General features: G+C 35.0%; 1 protein-coding gene across 10 annotated transcripts in view; it reads right to left on the bottom strand.

Annotated features, from left to right (window-relative positions):
* The window catches only part of TENM3 (teneurin transmembrane protein 3), an 836,795-nt gene that overhangs the window by 423,174 nt on the left and 386,895 nt on the right, over nt 1-26,726 (bottom strand). The window contains exon 1 of one of the 10 annotated variants that reach the window (XM_087724550.1): nt 23,045-23,234. The exons of the other annotated variants lie outside the window; for them this stretch is intronic. The gene's annotated coding sequence lies outside the window, so the exon portion shown is untranslated. Of the gene's footprint in view, nt 1-23,044; nt 23,235-26,726 lie in introns of those variants that run through there. 10 annotated transcript variants of the gene reach the window in all.

Below are 26,726 nucleotides of genomic sequence, written 5' to 3' on the forward strand. Positions count from 1 at the left end.
CATCCTTCCAAGGTTGGTAAAATGGGGATCCTGCTTTCGGGGGGAAATATGCTGACTCCGTAAACCACTTAGAGAGGGCTGTAGAGCACTATGAGGCAGTATACAACTCTTAAGTGATATTTCTATTTCTATTGCTAAATGGGCTCAAGTGTCCCAGAATCAATAGCAAATCCAGATTTTTATTTACTTACAAAAGGCCAGCAAAGATAATATCAGGGGGATGATATTTTAGAGGACATGTGCCATAGCAGAAAAGACTGTCTTCCTGCCAGATGGAATGCTCTTATAACCTGGAGAATTCCTCTCCTAACAGATTTAAAGAACAAATAATCACACTGGATAGAGATGGTCCTGTGAGTAACTAGGTCCCAAACTATGAAGTACTTGGTAACTACCAGCAACTTGTATTGCCCTACGAAACACAAGGGTAGCAAATGAAGCTTGCAAATTGGAGGTATCACATACTGTATGCCAAATGACTGGCAACCAGAACTGCTGGTAGTGCTGCCACATTTTGCACCACAGAAATATTTTTTTTAAGAGAGGGGAGGGCAATTCATTTTCCCAAAAGGCCACATGAGAAACCGGGGCTATTGTGGACAGCTGCCACTGCTGCCATCCTTCCACTGCCACCTACTGCCCACCTCCCCCTGGTGTCTCTTGCTGCTTCAGGCCAGACAAGGACAATCAAAGGGCCAGATATGACCCCAGGGTTGTAAAATGCCCAAGTCTGCTTTAAGGTAGCTCCAAGTACAGCATTTCACAGTAATTGAATCACAAGATGATTATGGCATGAATGACTATGATCAGGGCCTCCCAGTTCAGGAACAGGTAAAACACTTGCTTTTCAAGTAGGAGCCATGAATCTAAGAGAACTGTCAGATTGCATATACTATCAGTTTAGGACAAATGTGACTACAGAATAAGAAATGGAAAGTTCCCAGAAGATCCTAAAACTCAAAGCCACTCTTACTTGAGTTGAGCTGAAGCCTACTGTTCCCAAGCCAGACCCCAACAGCCTGTAGATACCAACACAGGATCTCTAGACACCAAGGCAAGATACTGAAAGATAAAGTTATACATAACCTAATTTGCTCTAAAACATCTAACTCTATTTCTAATTTAAGATTCATATTTGGCATTTCTTACAATATTTTATTTCAACTGATAAAAATCCTGTGTTATAATATTTGCAAAATTCATTTTTAAATAGCAGCATTTAATATTTTGTGGATGTTTAAAAATACAATTGTAACTTATTTTATTGTTCAAATTAAAAATCAAATCGAAAGACTCAGCCTAATTCTGGAATATCTTATCAAACTCCCAAAGCAATAGTCCATTCATGTTGTTCTGCCACATCTGCATATTTTCAGGGACTCTACATGGGCACCTCTGTTGAAAGTGGACCCTATAGCTGAACTATAGAAAACCTGCCCATGGAGGCAAAATGTCAGACAGTAACAATGTCAGAGATCAAGACCCTTGTTGCCCAACTATGACAACTAATCCTTTCAAACCAACTGAATTTATAGGCTCACACTCTGGCCCCACTCTTTACTTGCATTGACACCTATGGTCCAATCACCAAAAAATGAGGACTTGCAATCATTGTCTCTAGCTTTAAAAAAAACAGGAAGATGAGTATCCTGCTAATTATAGAGCAATTAGTCTCCTCAACGCATGGTGCAACATGGAGATACTATATAAATTGAGTAAGAGTGAGGCTAACACGCAACCTTTCTCAGTTTCAGAGGCACTGGTGAGATTGCCCAAAATGTTGCATCTCCTTGGACTTTATAAATGACCTTCTATGTGTTAAATTTCATTCCATGTTCTGGCCTTCCCAAGGTAAAAATCAGAATTCCAAGGTTGTTCAGTCATTATTGTGCCAGACACACCCATGGACTACATGTACCACATCTTTCTGTCTTCCGTTGTTTCTGATGTATGACCAAATTCATGGCCAATGCGTTGATGACACTATCTAATCATCTCATTCTCTGATATCCCCTTTTTCTTTTGCCATTAATCCTTCCCAACATCAAGGTCTTATCCAATGAGTCCTCTCTTCTCATTTGGTGGCCAATGTATTTGACCTTCAGCTTCAAAGAACAGACAGGGTTGATTTCCTTTAGGATTAACTGATTTGATCTCCTTCAGTCCAAGGGACTTTGAAGAGTCTTCTCCAATACAAATTAAAAGTATCAATTCTTCAGCATTCAGCCTTTCCTATGGTCCAACTCTCACAGGCATGTGTTACTACTGAGAAAACAATAGAGCTTTGACTATAAAGAACTTCGTTGGCAAGGTTATGTCTCTGCTTTTTAATATGCTGTCCAGATTCCCAGATTAGAGAAAACTAATGTGTAAATTTATCTTAGAAGTTCAAGGCCACCAAGAAAATCACCTAGAAACTATCAAATATCACTTAAGTAGTAAAGGAGAAAATAAGAAACCTAAAATTTACCTTTTTTAGTATAAAATTTTTTAGGTTTTTACTCTGTAATGGGCATCAATTTAATCTAGAGTGTCTTCTGCCAAGTCAAAATAATGGCTGAAATGGATAAACTAACTAAAGAAATACAGGGAAAGGAAGAAACAGAATTCTACCAGATATGGGATAAATGGTATAGGTGGATGGAGGAAAGAAACAAAAATCAATGAAAGAATATAACAACACTCAAAAACAATAGTTATGAGTAAAATAAGAGGGTTAAGAATGGTGAAATCTAAATGAAATACGATAGAAGGGGAAATAATATAAGATGAGCGATATCGATTGATGATTGCTAATATAAAAAACAGGAAATTCCTGTTAGCACTGTATTGTATAAATGTGGTGTATGTCTAATTTGTGTGTGTGTGTATTTTACATGTTTAATAAAAATCTTTAAAAATTAAAAAATTAAAAAAATAAAGTGAGTTTCCCCCCCCCCCAAAAAAAACAAAATAATGGCTGAATAAAGGATTGTTTAGAAAGTCGTCATTTCCTGATAAGTCTTTGTGTAAAGTTTAACAATTAGAATTCCTTTCAGTGTCAAAAGTAATTCTCTTTGCAAAACAGAATGTAGGAACCAACACAGAAACTGTACATTGGATATATTTCTGACAAAGATTCAGTAACTCAAATGATTTTCTTGTATTATGTGTCAAAGCTGCATGAATGCAAATGCTGGTTGGCATTTAATGCTTCTAGTAATACTTACCACACTAAAGTCTAAAAACATTTCATCAAAGAAATACCATATTTTGATAGAACTCCACTCTTACCCAATTTTTTCTTTAAAAAATTATTGTAATTTATAAGCCACCCAACTCTAATGGACTAATCATATTCCATTATTAATTAAATTCTGTAGCAGGAATTAAGTGTAATTGCAAAAGTACAGATCACTCTCTATGGATTTTGGTATAGTTATATTGGGAATTTCCACAAGAACAAGTCACAATATTAAAGGATATTTTATGTCATCTCTTTGCCTCTTTGTTCTCCTGGATACATGATTCCTGCTCAAAGACCAGGTGGCAGTCATGCTTAGGAGAGCTTTTGCAGAACTTTTCATTGTGCCGCACTTGCTGGATCAGAAGTCCCTGCGCTCAGTCACTCAAGCCCAAGACATCTCCTGCCAAGACTATTACAATCCCCTCTACAGAGGGCTACCCTTGAAGATTATTTGCAGAATGGGCAGTGCAGACAATTCTCGGGGTGGAAGGGGGCAGACTGACCTATGTTACATCACAGTTGCATGAGGTAAACAGTAACAGAGTTGGAAGGGATCTTGGAAGTCATCTAGTCCAACCCCCTGCTCATGCAGGAGACCTGTAGTAGGGATTCAAACCGCTGAACTGCCAACCTTTCTGATCAACAAGCTCAGTGTCTTAGCCACTGCACTGGCTGCTAGTTTGCTTCTGGGTGCAATTCAAGGTGTAGGTTATCATTTTTCAAACCCTGCATACCATGGCCCAGGCTATCTAAGGAAATGTCTCACCGTAATGGGTTTGGCCTGCCCCACCTATTTTGGCATCGAGGACACGCTACACACCTCCTTGGTCAAGGAATTCCAGCCAGCAGGGTCCAGGAGAAGACCCTTCTCTGCCATGCCTCTTGCCCCTGTAACATAATGCTCCCTGAGGTGACTCTCCTGATCTTATATAAGGGCCTGAAGACCTGATTCTGCCAACTGGCCTTAAACTCTAATGGAGGCAAGGTGTCTCTCTGGATATGGTTAGAAGATTGAGAGAAGACTTCACCCACCCCCCACAGTCTTAATGTTCCTTTCTCCCTCCTCATTTATTCTTTTAATGATGAACTATCATTAATACGATTCATTGCACAGTCAGTTACATATTCAGACTGGCATTTTTGTCTGCCTATCAAGTCTTTTCTAAAGACCTTGCATAGGCAGATGTGAATGTTTTGTTATTGGTTTTGTTTTTACTGTTGACTGATTTTAATGTTTGTAAGCTTACAAGATGGGCAGCACATAAATGAAATAAAATATCACAAAAAATCAAGAATTGAAGCACAATGTATCAGCTTTTTTATATTCTTAATTCTTTAAATTCAAAATCTATATTCCCAATAAATTAAGTCATTTACTCTGCCTAGAGACTTTTTCCTTTTTGTTATAATTGAGGTGTTTGGAAAGAAAAACAATACAAGACATAGAAATTGAAAATCAATTTAAAATGCTTGCAAAATAAAGAATATTAATATATAATGTTTATTTTTAACAGACTAAACTTGGTTAATCACCAATAACTTTCCCTGTATAAAGATTATACTATAAATGTACCTAAAGTCATTGATATAACGGATAATGTTTTTGTATTTTCCTCTACTTTCAAAACTTGAAGGAACAATCTAATACAAACATAATCAACTGCATTTTACACAAAAACAAAAAGTTTAGCCAGTTCTTATTGTAAAAAAATAATAATTAAAAATTGTAACAAATGATTTCAAAGATATATTTTTTTACAACAAATTGGTATCAAGTCATGGTCTAAATGGTTTTGAATAATAACCGTCCATGCATAGCCTAATGAACTTATAATTTTACATTTTAATGAAGTTAACTAAATTTAAAACCACAAGAGGTTTATTTTTTTAAGTTTAATTTTCTGAAAAATGTTTACTCTCTTCCAGATGGTAAGATTAAATTACATAAACACCGTCAGCAAGTTGAATCCTCAGATGTATTCATTTCCACAATGGAAGCTTCAAAACCTATCTATAATTTTGTTACTGATGTTTGGAAACAGCTGTAGCTGACATGGCTCTGCGCTATATATGTCAGCATTGCAGGATTAAATATTCTTGGCCCCAATGGAAAGGATGGCTGTTAGCAAGAACTAGTAGAAAAATGCTGGAAGTTTTTATTATAGCATAAATGTATCTTTATATTACCAAAAAAAAAAAAAACCCAGAAAGGACAACAAAGCTGCATCTAACTGTCCTTATATTATTATTTAGTCTCGGTTCTAGAAAGAAGGAAATGGAAAACCATTTCTAAAATCTTGCCAAAACTGCATGGGCTAATCCAGGCAGTCATTAGGAATACTTATTGAAAGCCCATACACATGCAAATCATACACAAACAGTATTACAAATGGAATAGAAACATTAAGCATGTCAGTTGGCAAAAGCAACTGAATAAAATTCTACAACCTTTAAGGAACTATAATTGATCTATCACCTACAAAAAGAACAATTTCTTTTTCCGAATTACTCTGAAGATTGATTGTAGAGGTATTATTAAATCATTGCATCAGGATGTATAAAAGTATACGGTTTAACTTACTGGGTGCAGCATGGGTAAAGATGCTCTTGAAAAGTATTATTTTAAAATCTTTAATCAATGATGAGAAGAAACCATCAAATCTGGTTAAAACAAGGGCGTATGAGTTGGACATTAGAATAGGAATAGGAATAGAATAGAACAGAACAGAATCTGGAATGGACCTTGGAGTTCTTCTAGTCCAGCTTAAGCAGGAGATCCTATACTATTTCAGACAAGTGACCGTCCAGTCTCTTCTTAAAAACCTCCAGTGATGAACACCCATGGTGGGTTACGACCGGTATGTCCTGGTACAGGCGTACCGGTGCCTGCCGGGAGCACTGGGTACCGTTCCGGTGCGGTGCTCCGGAAGGCCCACCCGCCCTCCCTCCTTACCGGTATTAAGCTCTTCAGCGCTTCCGCACACGGAGCGTACAGTGCTTGTGTGATGCTCCGCCGAGCAGCTGGAGCTTTGCAGAAGCGTTGTGGACTGTCACAGAGGCATTGCGGAACATCACAGGCGGTAAGTATGCTTGCGTGTGTGCGCTGTGCGCGCGTTCATGAGGTGGATGCTGGGTCCCGTTGCCGTACCGATTGCACCGGGATCTGGAACCCACCACTGTGAAGCACCCACAACATCCTAAGGCAAGCCATTCCACTGGTTAATTATCCTCACTATTAGGAAGTTTCTCTTTAATTCAAAGTTGCTTCTCTCCTTGATCAGTTTCCATCCATTTTTCTTATCTTGCCCTCTGGTGCTTTGGAAAATAAACTGAACCCCTCTTCTTTATGGCAACCTCTCAAATACTGGAATACTGCTACCATGCCTCTCCCCACCAGTCCTTTTCTCTAGACTAGCCAAACCCAAATCCTGCAACCGTTCTTCAAATGTTTTAGTCTCCAGGTTTTTAATTCATCTTAATTGGTCTTCTTTGCACTTTTTCCAAAGTCTCAACATCTTTTTTGTAATGTGTGACCCAAACTGGATGCAGTATTTTTAATAGTAATTAAAGATGAAAAAAGAATGCCCTGGAAAGGTGCTAACAAACCTACTTTCCCACAATTTTATATTCAAAATTAGGACCATTCAGTGGAGAAAGCAGCAACTTGTCTCCCAAAGCCTATTCTGGATTTTGAATCAAAGTTGTATCTGTCAGCTAAGTAAGGGAGGATTGGGCATTGATTGAAAGTCATTCATTCTTCCCTGAAATCAGTTTACATCACTGCCAAAATACGATCTTGCAACATTCAATCCATTGATTTTTGAAAAGGTGGTAGGCATATTACTTACTTAAAATGCTTAACAAATATATTGGTGAACAATTTTATACATAATACAGTGGTAATGAGTTTCAGTTTGTTGGTATCTAAAACAAACAATTTACATTTGTTGCCAATACTGGTGTTCCCCAATCCCAACCTTCAGCTGAATGGAGTCCCCCCCCCCCAGTGGCTTTCTACCTGTATAATAAGTTTTGTATATTTCTGGGGAGACACCTGGACCCAGTTTATAATAACACCATAAAAAAACAAAGATATAACATTATCCTCCCTAATTTCAACACAAATATCAATTAATACGTAAGATCAGCATACAATGTGTGAGGGGAACCTTTACCTTTAATGATGGATTACTTTGGCATTAGCCATAACTCATTTCACTGGATTCACATATAACAGTAAGTGTTCCAGTCTGGAAATTATTAGGAAATTGTTTTTTTTTAAAATCCTGTAAATATCATACAATCTTTATATAAATCTAAACTTGCCATGAATCCAATCCCTTTGAATTTAATAAGTAACCAATGTGATTAAATGAAATATTCAGATGAAATAACACTATGCCCTGATCAAATCATTAATATTACCCTAAGACGCAAAATTATTGGTATTAAAGAATAAAAACAGAACTGCCCATGTGGTAAATCAAACTGATACTAAAAGTGCCCAGGTTATAAATGAGACATATCCTTCAGGTTTTGTAAACAAGAGGAGGACTGAACATAATAAATGGCAATTAAGTCACAAATCTGTAGTTACCTCATACATCCTAATGTGGATTGTTCCAGAGTGGAATACTTAAACTACTAATAAGATTTTCCTAAAGTTGCTAAAATTATGTTACGTGGTGTCTTTGCAAGAAAGTTGACTCCCAGAAAACATGTCTGATACAATCTATTTAGTCAATTATAGACCATGTATTATTTCAGCAAGGAACTGTGATGTAATTGTACCTGGAATAGTTTATTATTCTCTGGACATCATAACATTCTATTGTTTTAGATTACTGTATGCTTTCAGGTTTTAAAGATCTGACATAGTGTATATCCAGTTAACCATATCTCATTATAACGGGGTATTCTATCCAACTTTACGCTTTCATAAAGTGTATTTGGCCCTCATTTTCTACGTTTTCTGAAGAGTAGTTAAAACACAGATCTTCTGCAAGAGTGAAGTGAATGACTTTAGTTTTGTGTATTATAAAGTGCTTTGCTTTGTGTTTTTGTTTATATAGTTTTATACTTCTATATTTGTTCTTTGTTGCCTTAGAAATGGTAGAAGTATAATAAATAAACAAACACGGCTAATTTTGAAAAGGGCAACCAAAATAATTAGCACAAAGCACTATGAAAAAGTGTAAATGCTCGACTTGGATATCTTTGAAAGGTAATTAAACAAACTGCCAAGGGATAGATTGTTAAGGTTTGTTATTTCAAATGTTTTATTAGTGCAAATTCAATTTACATCAAATTTATTTTTGAAAATTATCAATTTGCAAAAGTATTTAATAGATAAACTCACAATTTATTTATTACACAGCAAGATTTATCTTTTTAAAGTGCCATCTTGAAATTAGATAAAACTTAATGCACTTGCTTTTATTCATTTTTTGACCGTTTCCTACATTTCTACTTTTTCTATACCCTGCCTTTCTGTTTATGTAAATACATAGAGAGATGCAGATTTCATTTTTTAGGATACACATATGAAGCAATTACTTTTTTTATTGTTTGAAATGTATTTTCAGTTGATAACTTAATACCAAGCAAGTGCATACAAGCACTTGTATACATACATACAAGCTAATTATAATATGAAATAGTTCAATGAATTGCTGTAAATCTTTACAGAATATTTTTGAATTGACAGGCTAGAAGAACAATGGTTATATCACTAGCTTTTAAATTATACAATTTTGTCATACCAAATTCTGTATTTACTCTTCTTTATTTTGCATTTCTAAGAAACAATCATTCACCAGATTTGTTAAATACTGTATGTTTTCAGTTCTATATGATCAAACAAATATATTCAGAAGTTGGATTTGGGAATGTTCAAATTTCTTTTTACAAAACATTTAATGGAAATATTTAAAAATAATCTTAACTTTAAAATATTATTTAAATAAAATATGTTTAGCTAAAAGAATTTATTGGTAAGTATATAAACTCCCATCTTCATTATCAAATGCAGGATATGTTTCTAAATACTTACTGGGAATATTAATATGTGACATTATGGATCTCACTGCTACCAAGTAATTGAATACTATATTTTTACACAAGTGGAAAAATTATTAATCCATTTATATTAACACATTTCATATGATGTACTTTCGATTTGAAAAAGTTATATTAAATATATTAACACATACACACATTATTTTCTAACATGTTTAATGCGTAGCTTCTAGAACTACATTTATAGAACTACATTTTGAACATGCAAAAAATTGCTGAATTTTACATTCCTATTCATTTACAGATAACAGATGCATGTTAATATTCATTTTTTTAAAAGAAATATTGTTAGGAATTTAAAAGAGATGAAACCTCTAGTACTTAATTTAGAGCCTAATTTAAGACCTGAAAGTAAGCATTGACTGAATATTGTAGAGTGACATCAGTAATTTAACAAAAAACAAAAACAAAAACCCAAGACATTTATAAATATGGACTATGCAGCCTATTGTTTAGATTTTGTTCAGGAACAAATTTATATTCCTGTTTTAATAGCAATAGCACTTAGACTTATACACCCCCCAAGTGCTTTACAGCACTCTCTGAGCAGCTTACAATGTCAGCATATTGCCCCCAACAATCTGGGTCTTCATTTTACTGACCTCAGAAGGATGGAATTCTGAGACAACCTTCAGTCCCTCAGAATCAAACTCCAGCGTTTTTCTGCAATACTGCATTTTAACCAGGTACCATCCAGGCTCTTCTTATATGTGTATATTTTGAAATAACACAATATTATGGGAAAATGAAGGTGAAAATTAAAACTTTGCACCCAGTGAGTTCTTGCTATACCGTGATTTAGCAAAAAAGCAGCCAATAAGATAACTTCTATCCTTATAATAATTGGAAAGAAGGCACTACCAGATCCTATACCAACCACGCTACTTGGCTCAGGTCACTTTGAGCCACTATTGTGCTTTAAATATGCTTGTTAGTGTGACCCTTGCAAATATGTGTTTTACCTTTTAAAACCCTCATACTATCCAACTATATAGTATCTTGATAGCTTATAGAAAAATATAGCATCTGTTTGCATTGTAAAATGATGTTGAGCAAAACAATTATTTTTTTTTGCTCTGTATATTGGTGTAAGAACATTTTATAGTCTTTAATACTTTAATATCATACAATTAGGAAATTTATTTCATTTGAAAATATTATTATTTAGCAACAATATTAGGACAGGTTAAAATCATATATTTGTTCTAAAAGCAATTCTTGGACCAGACATTTGATAAAATTATAAACGAAAGAATACTGATGATAAATATAAACTTAATACAATTTATGCTAACTCCTAAACTAAGTTTCATCTAGAAACTCAAACCTGAACTTAAAAGTTTATAATGCATACATACAATTCAATATTGTAAGATTCACATGTATAATATATTGGGACTGAAACAAAACACTCATTAAAAATTCAATTGAAATTTGTTCAGAACTTTTATGTAGAGAGCTATGAAATTTTTGTGAGAAATAGAGGTCAAAAAAGGCAGAACTTTTTTACTCAACTATGTGGCACTTGAAAACAAGTGGACTCTTGGTATAAGATTGCATCTAATAAATTATTGTGGATATCTTCTGCAGATAAGAAATAATCCATATATTGATTACAGCGATATCAATTCTCTTCTGTTTATATTAAGTAGATAATACTCTATATATTAATTTAAATATAAGTAGAATTTTTCAAGCTCCTAATTTACGGACACTACCTTAAGGATAAAGCTTACAAAGTCAACAGTGCTTATTTCTAAATACTTTTTAAAATAAAATAGCAACATGACAAAACAACATGAATTTCATATGCCTAAGGCCAAAACCTTGTATTTCTTGGATAGCAGACCAATTTTACATCTATATTGACAATCTCTTTTGAAGCTTGTTGAAATTGGGTTCCTTTCAGTTTCCAATTTAATAAATTGGGCTTTCAGTTTCCAAAGCTGAAAATCCTGCCAGAAATTATAAATCACCAAAACGAACTCACTGCATTCTCACACTAATTTAAAAAGATGCAGGATTTGTTTTAGTAGTAACACTTATTTATTTTTTAATTAATTCAATTTATACAGCCACCATCTCAATCAATGACCCTGGCATAATTCTATACTATAAAGCAAATAAACAATAAACAATAATCAATATAAATATACTTGGCCAAGATACTTGGCCCGTTAATAGTAAAGCCAAGAAATGAGCCCTTCAACACACTGAGTACTCTAGGCTCAGGAACACAAGAAGTTGTAAAGCTTCAGGGCAGCAAATTTGGGGCCATTCTAATCTCCGAGGAGAAGATATCCCACAAGTTAGAGGCTACTGCACAAATGGCCCATCTTCTAATGCCTGCCAGCTGACATTATTTAGCTGACAAGATCAGCAGCATGCACAATCTGCTAGACTGAACTGAAAAATGTATGAATTTAAAGAAATATTTTCATGCAAACAATAATTATTTCTGAAATATATTTTGACTGATAGATCTAGAATGTTTCATAGGCAACAAAAATAGTACCCAACGTGTTACAGCATATTTGCAAAATGAATGACCAGTAGGCACTAAGTATCCTGTCAATACTTCTGTGGCTCCCAGAAAATCCCTTCTGAATTCCCGGGGTTTAAATAAAAAAATATCCTGTTTTATTTTTCCTGTTGAGTGGGAGTTAAGACGTATCTTGGAAAGCTGAATGAACCAGCTTATTCCTCATGAACTAAAAAAAAACCAAAACAAAACAAAATCTGGGAACTTGGCCAGTGCATCATTTTAGCCCAGAGAATACTACCTAGGGGAAATGGCATATTCCATTCCCAAGTAGGCTTTAAAAGCTGAAATGTCTTCCATAATATGAGGCACTACTAGCTTACTGAATTACAGCCTGGACATGTTTGGGAACTATATATAAAGCTTCATCTGAAGATTTGGACTCTCAGTACAAAATCAGAGCAGTCAAATGCTAGACATGGAATTATTGCTCAAAAAAAAAAAATTAAACTGGATGATTAAAAAGTACTTCCCAACAAAAAGCATCTGAGTCACAGATTATTTCCTCCTGGACTCTAACATATACATTGTTATCAGGACAGTTAAATTTATGCAGAAGGGAGATCAGCTAAGGATCTGTTACATTAAACAGATTGGGATATTAGATAAAGGCAATGTATTCAACTATCTGAATATTGACTGTTTGCATTAACACATACATTTCATCATATTCTCTCTTATCTATTTCATTTTGGAAATACACCTTTTAACATTTTACCTTTATTTTTTAGTGTGGTTATAAAACTAATCAATCAATAAACTATCTATATATTTCTAAAATGAAACCAATGTTAGTCCCAATTTTGTTTCTGGAGACTTCATCTTCCATAATCCTGAGCAGATCAATACTCAGGCAGAGAAAGACATTTGCTTGAATCAGTTACCTGACACATACAATATTTTTTTCTGTATAATATCAGAACAGGCCTAGTGATTTGATAACTAAACTGAGGTATTTCTTCAGTACAGATGCTTTGCTAAATGTCTTCAAGGTATTTTCAGCATAGCTAAACACAAACATGTACTGCCACTCAGTATTCTACCAAGATATTATAATAGAGTTATAACATTTGATACATTTTAGCTACTTATCATCGGCATTTCCTTTTTTGAAGTCTCCTTGAATATATATCACTTTGTTATAATTAACTTTAAAGGAATTGCTTATTATTTTTCCCATATCATTACTGTAAGGATCTACAAATCGCATGTATTTTAAAAATTCAATAAAATGAGTTCCTTTTTTGCAAAAAAAAAAAAAAAAAAAGACCTATATTCCTGTGACTTCAAGTCTTAATCCCAGAAATTTCCCTTTAGTCCTTGCACATCATTCCATTTGTGAAGCTACTATTCGGTAATATATTTTCTAGTATATTATTCTCATGGAACTATAGTAATGGGCATTAATATCATAAATAGTGCAGTCACTATTGGTTAGAAGTTGACTTATGCCAATTCACCAAAAGAAAGCCTTTTGCGGCATACATATAAATCAAGATAAAGAACGAAAAAAAGTACAATGCCACAAGTACATACACTTTATACTTCAAAGTAGAAAACTATATGGCTTAATTGTATTCCTCACATATGTGCTACAAAAATACTTTTAAAAAAAGAATTTTTATTGGGGAACAAATTTATTAAGCCTGCATAAGACTGCACTCTATCATTATACTATATACATAAGACACAATGTATAATTCCACAGAAAGTTATTTTACATCAAAATATCCAGTTCACATTTAAAACAAGTTGCAAAATATAGTTTAATTGCATCTCAGTTAAGCACAAGTAATAACCAAGGCATAAAAATCTGAACTAAATCATTCCAATCCTAAAGACAAAAGAAAACACCAAAATATTTATTCTTAAGATATAATTATAGATTTATCCTGCCATAATTGTTACCAAACTGTAAAAGATTATATTTTTTACAGTGCAGTGATAGGACAAAGACATTTTACCTGTTTGCTTGCTACCTGCTTTTACCTGCTGCAAAAAATTAAAGTAAAAGGATACAACAAAAATACATCTAAAAACATTCTCTATTCAATTTTTCTCTAACTAAAATAATGCATCATGGACATGACTTCCTGCAGAACATTTATTCTACAAAACATTGTAAACCATTATGAAGGTCACTATTAAAATATTTTCAGCCACAACAAAGCTTTAAAAGTATAGTTATAAGTTATTATAGTTCAAGGATGTGTATACATTCTCTCTCTCTCTCTCTCTCTCTCTCTCTCTCTCTCTCTCTCTCTCTCTCTCTCTCTCTCTCTCTCTCTCTCTGCATACATATATTAAGACAATTTTTCATTCACAAGCTAAGAACTTTATGCTGCCACATTTAATTCTAACAACTATTTTTCCACAGATGAATGCAAGTTTGATATGTACAAAATATAACAAAAATTATCCATCTTACTAGATTCAATGATTCCATTATTTAAAGGTTTTCCATTTCAAACATTACAAATGGATAAAATAGTTTATAAAACTGTATAAGAGGATAAAGTAACATCTTCAACTTGCAACTTAACTTGCAACTCTCATTTAGCTTATCACAAAAATTTCACTTTTTATTTTAATACATCAAAAATTCATTAAAATTCTAAATATTTTGAAATTATTTACATCATTACTTATTAGAGTATAATAAAATTTGGTATTCATAGAAGTATTAGTATTTATTATCTACACTTGAAAAAAGTATTCAGCAGCAATGGCAGCAAGTTCAAATGGATTTAATTCTATAAGGTAAATTATTATTGTACAGAGGAAGTCTTAATTCTGAATAAATATCAACAGAATACTAATATGTATATTTTTTAATTAGGCCATTTAAAATTAAAGATAATGCCTCCTCAAAAGGTGGATTATATGATGTCTTTAGCTTTCATTAACTATCAAAATTAACACAATTTTCTTGAACCCAAAGCTTCATAAAAATAGGAAAAAAAGAAATATATCATGAATGAAAGTATAGTATGGTTATGTGTTCATATATTAATGGTATATCGATGAGAAAATCTCATTTTGTCATTTAGCTGAAGAACCTATATAGCTGCTTCGAAATAATTCAAAATTACAAACTACTGTATAAAGACTAGATTCCTGTGAACTGTTTCCCGTTATCAAATTAATATGTATTAAGTCACACTAAACATAAAGTTTGCACAATTTATTCTGATAAGTTAATCTTTGTATTAAACTACCATAAATAAAAAACTAAAACCAAGATCTCACCTGAAGTCCTAATACGGTAATTTGTTCTGTAAATTTTTAGCTTTGTTTTTCAGCATTTCATGTTACAAAATACTCAAGATTGATGGTGCAACAGCAGTTTATGACAGTTCCTCTCTAAATTTTTAGTATTACTTGCCATACGAACCAACCAAGAGTAACTACATGTTCTATAGTGTGATAGGATGTCTGTTAAATAAAAAAACTTCAAATATATTCTACTCCTCCTCCTTCACTCCACCCAAAATTAGAATATAAGTTGCGCCTGACTATACTGAATTTCTACTGCAGTATGTCATAGAACATTGTATAAAACAATAATCCTTACATCAATTAAATTTTTAATAATACTAACAAATCATTAAAATATTATTGTAAAGAAAAGCAACTGGCTTTTAATTGCAGTTTTGATAAATAAAATACTTTTTATGACATGTTAACGCTTTTAAAAGATATTTGATTTCAGATTTCCTTGCAGGAATAAAGGAAGCTTGCATTATCAACTATAAATGCTTTGTAGAACAATACATAACATACATTATAACAGAACTGATTATATCAGAATAACTACAATGCAGTAATTTCATTTCTATATCCAATTATGTCTTAAATTATGTTATCGATATCTATTTAAAGCTATTTAAGAAAATTAGAACAACTCCACTGAATTTTATTTTCATACTGAATGTTTAGTGAACACAGAAATCATAGACAAGGGAAGACTACTAGTAGTGGAATCTGTATTTTAGTAAAGTGCAACAATGCTTTACTGAATAAATATGTCTAAACTATTAAATTAACTGTTCAGAAGTTGCAATCTAATATAAATGTCAATATATTTGAACATATAAGCAATTAAAATAAATGTTCACTTTTGCGGAATTAGTAGCATAGTGTTTTCAGCGTTTAAAATTCACCATTATCAGATTATAAATTTAGGAAAATATTCTGACTGTCCTGAAACACATACCATTGCAATCTAGCAACAGTTACCAAAGCGATAAAGTTTGTTTTTAATCTTCTAACAATAAAATTCAACCAATTTTGGTGATTAATAAAGCACCATATATTTCTACTTTCAAAATGAAATTAAGACAGTTATTAATATTTTTAAAACACATAGAAAGAATACCTTAAAAGTTATTTTGTTGAATAATTTGTGTAAAAACAATTCCCCATATCGTTTAAAATTTAAAATTCACTATGTTTACTTTAAAATCTACAATGTTATATGACATTACCCTAATGACTCGTATTAGATACTTTGAAATGAAAAAGCTATACGACACTCCACAGTCAACTTTGAAATGAAAAAAAAATGGTATCCCATAATGTCAAAACCTATATTATCCATCTGCTATCCACTATGACTATGTATAATTTGATCTCCTACTCGTGAGGGAAGGGTGAATCCCACTAGCAATACTTTTAAAGTCTTACTTTAAAACCAGGGTTATTATTAACATTATAAACATGATATGGAAGATGTGATTTAGTGGTGAAGGCCCCAATAATTCTACATATAAACTGAACCAAACTCTTCTTGGTTCATTGTTCATTCTATAAACAAGTATTTAGATAAATATCAATTTTACCATCTAAGGAACAAAAAAATTCCTCACACAAAAAATGACTTTTTAAAATACAAAAAATAGAACTTGATTTGAAATCTTTGTTTCTTTAGATCACTGCACAGAACATATTGTAAATAAAACAGTGGTCTTTTCATTTACATAGTAACTCTAATTTTAAAACTTATAATGCAACAGCAACAACATGTTATGACCCAACTCTAACTTACACCCCTATTAAATACATATTTGGCTGTGTTCAGTATCACTGGCATGGTTGTTCTTCAGTTTATCGCTTACTGATATTGTCTGATTAGAAATCCAGCTTGCACTCAGTATAAGACTGTTTAGCACACAACACAATATGGTTAAATAAGAATTAGGCAAAACTTATTAAAACGTTGATGGCCCTGAGTTTAACTTCTAAGTCTTGATACTGGATGGCAATTGTTGACACACCTAACATCTATCCTAAGAAACGCTGACTCTCAACTGACATAGTTACAGTTCCACTATATCCTGTTACAACCAATGGATTCTAAATTTTATTGCAGCCATTATCTGACAAACACAACAATGCTGAAAGAATATACTGCAAGAGTCCAAACATTTATTCAGAACGAAGACTTATTAAATTCAATATGACATAGTAAGCAAAGTCTGCTTAAATTATTTGGCCTTAGAATAAATTCTACATCTTTAAATCCATTATATTCTTTAATTATTAAATATTTTTATATAGCCATTCTTCATTGTGTTTGATTCACAGAACTTTTCATCACTTTACATAGATTGTGTTTATTTACAGTATTTTTGCTTTGCCTATATAACATATTCCAGGTTATAAAATCATAAAATAACTTATACAATAAATCACACTAGCTCAAAGTACAATTTCCTTCCCAAAATAATAAAAACCTAAAAAATAAATAGTAATAGGCCATCATTATTAAACATCAAAAACTGAATAAAAGTACAGTTTGGCAAAATGGGAGTAATGAGGAGATAGGCACACATTAGGATTGTTTCATCATTTAATAAAAGCATTTGTGTGCATGTCTTCTCAAAGGTAATACCAGTTTAATTGAAATATACTTACTCCCAGAAAGGTATGTATCAGATTACAACTTTAATGCTATTTAAGTACATTAATGGGTTGTGGTGGGTTTTTTGGAGAAATCAACAAAACTGAGTTTTCATGTTTAAGTAAGGTTCTGAAAAAAGTAGCCTCTTCTTTATGTGATAGCTTAGTGTGCGCCTTATTAATATTTTGAAAGAGACTTACGAACAAACAAGAAATGTTATATCACTGTGGGCATTTTAAATAATATTTACGACACAAACTATAATCTTCCAAACACAACAGTATAAGTGATTTCATTTCTTCAAATGAAGATTACAACCCAGTTACCTATTGATACGTATTCTTAATCCTAACCCTAACCAAAAAAATACAATTTATTGCAATTTATAAATTCTGGATTATTCAGTAACACATTTTAATTTTAAAAGAACCTTTGCTCATATGGATATTTTGCCATATTTTTATCCTTTGTTTCTTTGTAACATAAAATACAAAGTGAACAGAAGTATAGGTAGAGGAAATATTATATTTAGTTTTAAGTTCTTTCATGAATGTTAACATAAGTGGTTGCTTTTTTAAATCAAATGCGAATTTAATCACTTTTTTCAGCTTTACAATCCAATAGTATATGACCGCTAATTAATATAATAACTTAGCATGCTGAAGTAATGAATGAAATAACATTTGGATAAATATTATCAACCTGTCTTCTGAGTTTGTGTCATAATAAATGCATAAGTATAAAGATTTCTTCCTTCTTCCCATGTCTTGATATTCACACAGAAAATAAGAAGTTAGATTTCTGTGATCAACTTAACTGTTTCTATGCAAAAAACAATTTATGTTAGCTGTATACTTTTACACCATTTATACATTTTTAAAGATATTTAAATAGCCTCAATATTTTTAAGTACAAATTATAGAATGAACAAACCATCTATCTAATAGAGATACCCAGATATTTAATTTGGGGAGCAGAATGCTGTACGATATATATATAGTATGAAAACAAAAATCAATGCTACATATTTATTATATATACTGGGTTCTAAAGAAGTCAGTCAGGATCCATTTTACTGTTTTAATAGTGGTATGGTCTATATAAAATAAACTGCAGTTTTTCAAATATCTGTTACTTTTTCAAAATAAAATATTCTGAGACTCATATCTAAAAATTATACCTCAACATATAGAATACAAAATATTATCCTATACATGACTGAAAAGACCCACATTTAGAAACATGTAAATATCTGCTTTGTTAGAACTATAGTATTGTACCCTCTGATTTATTTTTAAATATATGGATTTTAATATTTCCTGGATAAGCATATTTTAAATGAATTGTATATAGTTACCAAAATCATTAAAAATATTATTTGTAACCAAGTACTGCCAGAGCTGAGACAAGAACAGAGAGAAAGAAGAAATATGCAAATTTCACAGCAGGAATGAGAACATCAACTATCCTTACTGTTTCTAGGAAAGAATAAAAAACTATACCTTTTCACTGCTACAGAGTCTATCAACACTGCAATGTAATGTTAAAATAGTTAACTTATGAATAATAGGTGATTTCAATTGCTACTGTTTTTATATTATTCTTGGAAATGTTTATTTTGTGATAGGTGTAAATGTATAATAAGATTAGTAGTTTCTTAAATTAATCATGTTTGGCTTAATAAATCAGCTTAATTGTGAATTAAAGATCAACTTAAAGAAATATTAAACAAACTGTTCTTTCTAAAAAAAAAAAAAACTATTTCCCCAGTTTTTCTATGACACTTGATTAAGATTCCAGTAAGATGAGTTGCATGACAAAGCAGTCTGAAAAAAATCCTAAAATCTTTAACACTTTAAAACAAGTTTCAAACTTCAAAATGTAACAATGTAAAAATGTAACAAAAAACCTCAAAATGTAACAATTTTGCTATTATACAAGTTAATTCAGCATAAAAGCAGGTATTTATGAATACTTTTATGTTGTAAAACAATGTATCTGAAATGTTTCCACTATACTATTATTCAGAACTTTCAATCTCTATTATGGAAAAATAACAAATGTTAAAAGTAAATCATATTTTAAAACATATAGTTTTTCAACTAGAAAAAAACCCAGGCTCTTTCTATGCATCTATGCTGTCCATATTTAGCAACTTTCAAAACCAACTTCATAAAAATGTATTTGACAATCCAAATACGACTTTCAACCATTTCTGAAAAATAGTCAAAAACAAAATATTTCACTAAATAACTGATTTATATATAAACAATAAAAATTTGCATTATGTTGAATATTAAGTTGCCTCTTTACCACACACAACTGATAATTCAATTTTTTGCAATCAAAATTTAGCATTATTTTAAAGATATGATAAACCTATCTTTTATAAAAAGATACTGTAAGTTAACTTAATTAAAGAGACCACTTTTCTCAATCTTCTATGTTAAGAACCTTTATATAGCTACATCTATTAAAATAATCTTTATAGAAACAGGTGAGGGGAGAAAACAAAAATGTCAAGATTCATGAAATTTATTTTTTGTGCAAATATTGTTTCTGTAATATATTAGTGATAAAAAGCTATAATGCATCTTATAAAAATTCTCAACATTCAATTACATGGGACCTTGCAAAGATCTCAGGATTTTTCTACCACGTTAAAAATATTGTACTGTTTTTGTCTAGTTCTATTGAAAACAGCAGGAGTAACTGTGGTAACAATATGTTAAGATTTTTTTTTCCAAAGAATCATAGTTAAATAGCTTTTCCTAAAGCTAAATTAAATATTTGTTTTGTTTGTCATCTATACATTTCAAAATAGCATCCATATGTAAGGCCTTCCTTTCCCAAATCATCAGACTTGACTTATACACTGGCAAAACAGGAATCTTGGTTTATGCTTAGGCTACAATATACTGGTTACTCCCCCCCCCCACACTATATCTTTGCATTATAACAACATTTAACTCCATGTTTACTCTTTTGGGGTGGTGCTAAACATGGCAGCCAATAAGCTTTTAAAAATCTCAGTATTCTTTTAATCCACTTGACATTTAAAAAAAAAATCAAAATGTGCGGGTATATTAGTTCCATATATCTTTTTTAAATCTTCAAGTCACAATAACTCCATTTTGATTTTAAAAATTAAATGAAATATTAATACCTTACTAACAGGATTATTGGTACTCCTGCAACATTAGTCCTAATCTGCCCATTGTTAGATATATACATCATTTCCTTATTCAATGTATACATCATTTCCTATTATTTTCAAATACAAACACCTGAAGGAAATTTCTGCCAAAATAAATAACTAAAGGTTCAGAATTGGTACTTTTTACAAAATTTCATTACATATAATCCTTACTATACTGTTCCTTATACATTATATACAACAAATTTAAGATTTTTTTTCCTGCTTTCTAATATACAAAAGTTACAATCAGTCTTTGTTTATACTTATACATGTATTTCAAGTTAAGGCAAGTAACATACACCATTCCAGTGGACACCACAGAGTTCAATCTAATCAATTCAGTTTCTTGCACATGGGCACAAGCTGAATAGAGTAATCACTCTTCTTTAACACACGAAACAGAGTAATGGTAAGGTTATCTAGGTATTGAAGTGGGTTGTGTACTCATCTTTTCAGAATTCCTACTGTGGCCTAAGGGCTTTAACAATAAATCTAGCTAAATATATACACTGATGTTAAACTACTGTTCAAAGTTTAAAAAAACAGCTTTAACTGAATGTGTTTCTTCAGTCAATAGAACATTCAAGTTCATATTAGAATAGCAGATGTTTTGGCTAGGAGAGCAAACATTCTGACACTTTAAGTCTCAGAAGTTAGCCTAACTTATTAAGATGTATGTATGTATGTATGTATGTATGTGTGTGTATGCATGTGTGTGTGTATGTATGTATGTATGTTAACTGAATACATAGCAAAGCACAATAAGATCAGGTCACTGGAATTCTGCAAATAGTAACAAGTTGTGTATAAGATATCCATATTTTATATCGAGATATCGTGTTATGTTTTTATTACAAAATTTTAGTTTCTTATGTGCATAATTGAAAGTTAATGATCTGTTAATTATAGCCAATTTATGAAGTTTGATGCAAATAAATACTACATAAATAATCCTATAATCAATAGATAAATATACTTATGACTTTGACCAGGGAAGTATAGAAAAACTAGGCAAAAACTACAAGTGTTTAATTTGGAAAATGAATAACCTACCAGAGATTCGGTAGTCTATAAAATATTTGACACATTTCCTTAAGGCCAGAACAGAATCAAAGCTCACCATAAAATACACACACACATAAACTAGACAAGCTGAAGCAAAACAGGTTTTTACAAACCTTCCACCTTCTTCATACCCGAACATCCGAACTGATAAACTGGGGATGAGGGCAAACAGGATAAAAATTCTATAGCAGTCACATTCGTACTGTCATTATGTGGAACACCCCAGTCCAACAGCTCTGAAAGCTAGGCTATAACTGGCTTAGAAGGAAATGCTTCGGTTAAGTAACGCGTGTGGCGTCTGGAGCAGCTCAGTTCGCCAGCAAAGGGCAACCTGCTGAATCTTAAAGTGCCAAATCCTCCGACTGAGACCTGGAACACCGATGGAATAACTAAATCAACGCGGATTTCAACAGATGGGTCCGTCCGGTCATGTCAGCGCTGCTCCTTCACTCTAGGAGTTGAGGAGATCAAGTTGAATTAGCGACCTCTCCAACACTCCGCGGTGTTGCTTTTTTGGACTCTTCCTTTTCCATTTCAGACCAGATCTATACTTTCTACAGGTCCTGGCAATCCCTTTTGCCGAGCAGATCTGACACCAAGAGGACGAGCCGGGGAGCTCTTTCCCACCCCCACCCCCATCCCAGCCAATCCCCCCAACTCCACCTTCATCTCTCCCCCTTTTCTCTGGGACAAGAACTGAATCCTCTCGGCTGCCCTGCCGCCGGCAAAGAGCCTCGGCAAAAAAGCCCAAAGAAAAACGGGAGAGATTGAGAGAAAGAGAGAGGGAGAGGGAGAGAGGGAGGGAGAAAAGTTTCCGGGGAACTCCAGAGAGAAGGAAGCCCCACCTGAGGCAGGTCACAACTAAAACTCCACCAAGCAGGCAGGATTTTAGGTCAGAGAACTGGGAAAGGATAGAAAGAGCCGCCCGGGCGTCCCTCGAACCCTTCTCGGCTATTCGCCACAACTCCTCCGGTTCTCAGAGGGGCCCACGGACACTAGGACCGACAAAGAGCGCGAGACGGAGCCACTTACCGAGGTGCCTCAACTCGGACTTTTCCTCCTTCGCTCTCCTCAGTCAGCCCAAGAGCGCCGAGGCGAACGGCAGCACCGCCCGCTTGGCCGACCGAACTGGGGAGCCCGTACGGGAAGGGCAAGAGGGGTGGGAGGAAAGAGAGAGAAGTGTTGCAAGTTCCGTGCCCGGTCCTGCCGGGCGAGGGGGCAGCGAGGGGGGGGGGAGAGGAGCCTCCTCGGGAATTCACACTCCGCAGCTTCCAGAGCTGCGTCCCTTCCACCGACTCGAGAGTTTTAAGTGGTGGTGTCACATTATTTTCGCTCGTCCTCGAAAGGAGGGAGGTGGAAAGGAAGAGCACGGCCCCCCCAATAAAGCGCCAAAGAAGCCGGGAGGGGGGAGGAGCAACGGCAGCCAGGCGAATCTAAGCTTAGAGGGGGGGGGGATATCCCGAAGGGAGAGCGGGCTCGGCGGCGGTCGCTTCAGCCCCTGCCTCCCTTATTAGGGAGCGAGAGAGGCGCACACGCAGAAAAGAGGCGCCTACCATAAAGCGCGGGGAGATCCAGCTCCCCAGCGCGGGCAGCGAAGAATGGACTTGGCCATTTATAATTCTCTGCTCCTCTGCTTCGGCATTTGGCAAGCTCGCCACTGCCTTCCCCGCCTAAGTTTTGTGCAATACGCCGCCTCTTTCGCTGCCTCCTCCTGTCATTTGGACTGAACCACTTTCGCGTCGCCCCTCATTCTCATCCCCGCCGCCTCTGTTGGTTAATACAAAGTGCTGAGTCTCCCATGCTGTGTCCAATCAGTGCATCTACTACTAGTGCCATGATTTAGGGGTCATCCATGAACAACACTTCACACTGATGAATGGCTCTTCGCAGCTTTCTGCCCTGATGAGGGTGTCTGCGTGCCGCTGATTGCAAACACTAATGAACTTAGACCGCTTCATTATATATTCGCCCACAATCGCGGACGCTCCAAAAAAAAGGCTTTGGATGCACCGCTTACTTCTAGGACACGAGGCTGGTGCTTCTTTGTGAGGTCCCCCCTCCCCCGTAATTTGATTTGTACGTCCTAAAGGGAAGAAAGAGAATAAATGGGCTAAATGTTTGCAGTTGACTCGGCTTTCTCAGGGCAAAGGAAGGAGCTCTGCTATTGTTCGCCAATACTTCTTTTTTTTTTAACGTTTACATTTTAATTTCCCTCGCCTGGACCCTTATACAGGCTGGGCATGTTAGGTCAGTTGAGTTCTTATAGCGAGGGTGGGAGAACAGATGAATGTCCGAGAGATTGATGAAAGCAAAATAGTAGGCTGTAATTAAGGCAGCGAGTCCTCCGCGCACTTCGCGCTCCATTCTAATGATGCCGGGAACTTAACAAAGCGGCTTCATAGAAGCCTATTCAGAAATAAGGTCCACGGGTTCAGCGAGACTTAGTCCCAAGTAAGAGGGAAATTAACTTACGTTTACTTACAAGTGCAGAGGTGTAGCAAAAGGGACCGCAGCTTTTCTCTCCCTCTCTCCCTACCGTATTGCCTGGCGCTGTTCGCACCCAACTCTCCGTTTGAAAAATGCTTGCGGATGAGCTAGAATGAGCGAAGTGAAGTATCCCTGTCTTGAACTCGGCTGCCTTTCCTACGTCTGGGCTCGGAAAATAAGCAAAGTTGGGCCTGGTTGGTACTTGAATGGGAGGCCGCGGGGGGATTCCAAGTTACGTTTAGAAACAGTATACTAGAGAGGGGCAACGGCCAATCCCTTTCTGACGTGGCCATTCTCTAGATCACAACTTGGTAGCGAATTCAACAGGAATGTTGCTCACTCGAGAGTGGCTTGATTTGGTGGGTGTGCCCTGACAAGGTGGCCTCAGTCCTAAGAAGGTGGTTAGAAAGTATTTACTTCTGAAATAGCGAAGCTGCGACCCAGTGAAACTGGGCAGCCGCTTCTGAAGAACAAAGTCAGTTGTAATGTAGTGGAGTTGCGCCTCCCACTCCCTCCCAAGAAAAACAAAGTTCAGTCCGTATTTTTCGCATCTTCAGCCTCCTGAATAGCCTCTATACCTCTCAGCGCACATCATCTTAAAAAACAAAGCATTTTTCATCGTTCTTACGCAGGCTGTAATGATAACTAACCCCATTAATTTGAGAACAAAGGCTAACATCTAAGCAAATAGGTTTAAACTTGTTCCACACCACTGCAACGCCTTTGAAAGGACGGACTTTCCTCTTCGTGTTCCCACTTTGTTACCCAACCCCACCCCTTTCCGGGCTTTTTCCCGTTTGAAGAACATTAGAGAAAGAGCGGGCCGGAAACTTTCTGGAGAACGATATATGCTGCAGAGCAGGGAAGTAGCTTCCGAGATTCACAGAAGTCTTATTCAGATTCGATGTTGGAAATAAAAGGGAAAGCGACGGTGGTGAGGGGCAAATGCTACTGCTTGAGGTGTGGTAGAAGTTCAGCTGAGCAAACGAAGACAGAAAATAAACTGTTTTAAAGTTTAACTATATTGCTCGCTCATGACTTGCGGCAGCAGCAATAGACTAAAATCCGCCACCACTTTGCCGGCTGGGAAACTAAAGAAAAAAATCGCTCTGACCACATATTACCTTCTCAGAGAAAGAAAACAGAAATGGATAGGAGTGTAGTGCAAGGTTTTCAAACATACGTACATACATAGGCACGTGCACACCTACAAAATACAAGCACAAAACATGCAATTTTAACCACCACCATCCCTTCGTCAGTACGCTAAACGCTATCGAGCCCCTATAATCCGAGCGCAAAAGTTTCAGACTTGCCAACTCGTTTAACTGAATTCAAATTTTGAGCTCTGGCCATGAGAGGTGAAATAAGTCTGAGGCTGTATCCTACGCCGGTGGTGAAATGGAGACCCTTAAAGGGGGGTGGAAGAGGAGGAGGAGGAGGAAGAGCCTCCCAGTTGGGGAAAAGCAAGCTTCGAAGTTCCTCAAAAAAAAAAAAAAAAGAACCATTAGCAAGTTAGTCCGGAGCGCCCAGAGCTTTGGAATCTGAAAACCGTCGAAGCTTTCTTGACCAAATCACTAGCTCGGGGAAGCATTTGAAACTGAGGAAATTTTGCCAAGAAATTTCTGGATCCCCAGTAGTAGTTCAGGACGAGACTGGCATGTCTCAGTGTAAAAAAAAAACCGCAGCCAGTACTTGAAACGCCGGGAAAGCACCTTGCTACCACCACCTGGGCAACTAGAGATGCCCTCCGTTCCCTCATATTTCCTCCGAATATTCCCGGGATTGTATCGACTGATCTACTGAGAGCTATCAGGGAAGCCCCATTCCCTTTGCCCACGTACCCCTGCAAAAGAAAAGTCTTGAAGTTATTCCGATGCCGGCGCGGACAGTCCAACTCTAACGCCTTTTCGAGATCTCTCGGACCTACTTCAAGTAATGCGTGGAGGATCGGAGGAAATGTTTAATGCTGTCGAGGAAGATGAAGCTTACCGGACTTTAATTATGATTTAGCCTTTAAGCTAATTTGAAGGGTGTTAAGTCACGTTTCTTTCAAATCTTATCTGGCTAATATCCTGTTATAATCTGCCAATAGACGTGCCTAAACTTAAAACACAACGTTCAAGAAATATATTCTCAGTAGACCAGTCTGTGCTGGCTGTTTCTTTTCTCACCTGTATAGTATTAACAAGGCGAAAGTCTCTGTCTCTGTCTCTCTCTCTCTCTC

Source organism: Thamnophis sirtalis, unplaced genomic scaffold, assembly GCF_051295495.1.
Source record: "Thamnophis sirtalis isolate CommonGarterSnake01/CBP01778 unplaced genomic scaffold, rThaSir2_p1.2 scaffold_10, whole genome shotgun sequence".
Classification (NCBI taxonomy): domain Eukaryota; kingdom Metazoa; phylum Chordata; class Lepidosauria; order Squamata; family Natricidae; genus Thamnophis; species Thamnophis sirtalis.